This window comes from Neophocaena asiaeorientalis, unplaced genomic scaffold, assembly GCF_003031525.2.
Source record: "Neophocaena asiaeorientalis asiaeorientalis breed wild unplaced genomic scaffold, Neophocaena_asiaeorientalis_V1.1 scaffold162, whole genome shotgun sequence".
Taxonomy (NCBI): Eukaryota; Metazoa; Chordata; class Mammalia; order Artiodactyla; family Phocoenidae; genus Neophocaena; species Neophocaena asiaeorientalis.
Genome location: NW_020172637.1, coordinates 3910748 through 3911382, shown reverse-complemented (window position 1 = coordinate 3911382; position 635 = coordinate 3910748).

Here is a 635-nt window from a genome sequence, read left to right as displayed (position 1 = left end):
CTTTCTTCCTGCAGCAACCATCCTAGGGCTCCCATCGCTGAACCCGACTTGAAGTTCTTGAAACACAGGTGCTCTCCCAAGAGTAGAGGTCCTGCCTCACACTGCCTTCCCCATCCGGCCCCCCACGTCCGCGTCCGCCTCCCAAGTTCGGCCTGAAGGTTCTTCATTGCTGAAGCTTTCTCTGTCCACCTCTCCCACCCCTACCCAAGTCACGTAGCCCTTGTGCGCCACTTCCCCGCCCGCCCCCGCCTTTATTTTTCTTCAGAGGAAAACAATTCAGGTCAACAGAGGAATGGAAAGGGAATAAAGAGAGATTTTAAAAAGGGGTTTTGGATGCAAGAGTGTGTTTCGGGTCCAAATCTTGTTGCTTTGGGAAGTACATTAACCTGTGTATGATGAGGATGTTCATCTCACACACACACACACACACACACACAAGTGAGATGGTGTGGAATACGTGGTTGGGCAGAATCACAGTCTATTCACAGGTAGCGCCCGAGCCTGGCACAGAGGGTGGCCCAGAAGAGCTGCTCATCACTAACGAGGGAAAGGCGCCTGGACGGCGGGACGCAGAGGGCGCCACGCCACCCGGCGCTGGGGGCGCAGCGAGCCGGGGCCGGGCCGCCCCAACTCCG